The following is a 2,339-nucleotide window of genomic DNA, read 5'->3' on the forward strand; positions in this document are numbered from 1 at the left end:
TATTGTAATCATTGTTTTATTCATTTGATACGGAAATGAACCTCTCTGTATCAAAGTCTCATACAGCGATTATAAAGGAGTGCGCAGTCCCTTAACTAATATTTTATAATTCTCCATGCTAAAACACATCTGATCGGGAGACTTGTAAAGGCTGCCTGTGTGCCAGAAATAGTCTCTTGCCTGGTCAGAGGGTTATTCAATCTCTGCAATTGTTCGCAAGATAATTGAAGGAAACGTAAACCCTCCAAAAATCTGTCCAATTGCGTAACAGGTTTATCTGAAGTATAAAGTTTTTTATAATAAATAAAAAAAATCTCTACTATTCACCAAACCCCCATGCTAGAGCACTCGGTGGCAACATAGTTAGACCTCACCCATTTTTTAGCCAAAAAAGCCATCATTTTCCTTGTTTTATTGTCAAACCAAATGTATGTTTCTAATACAACTTATTCTTTTGTGTTCACTAATGAATTAAGCTATTCAAAGCAAGTTGGGTAGCCAGATACCTTTATTTACAAGCAGAGATATCTGACCATGCCCTTCTATAATGGTGAAGTTGTTTTTCCAAACAAAGTAACCTATCAATATCTTCTTGCCATCTGATGGCATAGGTGATAATTCTCCTCCCCCCCCCCCCCCTCTCATTACAGTTTAAGTATATTCCCCATTATGGTACACAAACTCTTGCCATTTGCCCCACAAAAAATTATGAAATTTAAGATCCTTGGCCAAATAAGTCGGGAAGCACTAAGGTCTATTTGAGGCTAAGCTACTTCTCTGCACCAGTTTCAACCATCGTGGGACATGGGCAGCAAACTTAATAGCTCATGCCCATGTCTGCAATCCAATAAAAGAAGGCCTTTCCCGCTAACAGGCAGTCTATATAGGATAAGGATGAGTGGGACAGGGACACATGCATGTAATCTCTCTCAAGAGGATTTAAGGTTCTCCATGTAATGATAGTAAACCCTTGTGCTGTGGCGTGGTTGGTGCAGCCTTGTAGGCGAACCTACTAGGCCCATGCCAACATCTGACATTTGCGCCCTAGGCTGGGACAAGACTGGACCTTCCTTTATACCAGCCCCGTTTCCCCGTGGGTTGAGCCTTTGGGTTCCAGGGTTTGGCAGGACTTAGATGAGAGTTCCACAGGGCAGACAGGAAGAAAGAGTCCAGGGACAGGCCAAGGAGTGGTCAGGCAGTTACTAGAGACCAGCTAAGGGTCAAGGCAGGCCGTGAGCAGAGTGTAGTTGAGGTCCGTGCAGAGGTCAGTGGCTGGCCACCCGTTATTATGCCGAAGGTGGTGTCTGGCTCAGTGGTATGCTCAGACACCAGGGACTTAAGGAATACGATAATGGCAAAAAACCACTACACATCTACTACTGCCTGTGCAGCTAGATAGTGCTAGTGCTCGACTGCCAGCTGGAAAAGCTCTTCCTGAGGCCATGGGATTGAGCATGAGTCATCGATGTAGCAAAACCCATGCACAAATTCTGCAGCACAGAGGAGGAAGAAATGGTATTTCTGTGAAGAGTTGAAGGCATTGAATGGTAGTACAGGAAGAAGTGTGGTAAGTGCAGATTACAGCTGTTTTACCAGCATAATTATGCCCTGGTCACCTTCATTGCCAATGGAGCTGTGGGCAAGTTTGCTCATGGGTTTGGGAAAACCAATATCTATACCCAGAAGCCAGACCCCCCCAAGAAGGTAATGATAAATAAGTGAACCAAGGATATGGGCAAGTTCAGCTCTGTCACCGTGTCTACCACCAATGAAGAGGAGGAAGAGACTGAAGCAAGGGAGGTGGCAGACTCGTATGCTCAGAATGCAAAAGTCATCGAGAAGTAGCTGGAGTGTGAAGGAATGAGCAAACGGAGACTGCAGAAGCGGACTGCGCTAGAAACCAAGCAGGCCAAGATAAAAGGCACCGTGATTGAAAACCAGTTTAAGTAAGCAGCTGGCCTGGAGGAAACAACAGGAGCAGCAGCTGTGTGTATAAACATTGTTGTGACTGCTGCACGACTGAGACCATTGGAACGGTGTGGAAATGCAGCTTGGACTGATGGCAATCTATAGTATACCCCCTCCTCATACTCTGGAAGACTTTACAATTGTATTTTTTTTTTCATTTCCTATACAAATCATGGGCTTGGAAGTCTTCATAAACATATTGAACCAATGGCCCTGAATTTAATATATATCCGAAGCAGAATGCCTGTGAGGGAGTCAGTTGGACCGTTAGATGATTGAGGGGTTAAAGGGGCACTTAGAGAAGATAAAGCCATTGCGGAAAGATTAAATGATTTCTTTGCTTTGGTGTTTACTGAAGAGGATGTTGGGGA

At 44.1% G+C, this 2,339-nt stretch overlaps 1 pseudogene; it reads left to right on the forward strand.

The window, feature by feature from the left end:
- The first annotated feature begins 1,288 nt into the window (after nt 1-1,288).
- LOC115086258 lies at nt 1,289-1,950 on the forward strand (annotated as a pseudogene).
- Nucleotides 1,951-2,339: the final 389 nt, after the last annotated feature.

This window comes from Rhinatrema bivittatum, chromosome 2 (genome assembly GCF_901001135.1).
Source record: "Rhinatrema bivittatum chromosome 2, aRhiBiv1.1, whole genome shotgun sequence".
Lineage (NCBI taxonomy): Eukaryota > Metazoa > Chordata > Amphibia > Gymnophiona > Rhinatrematidae > Rhinatrema > Rhinatrema bivittatum.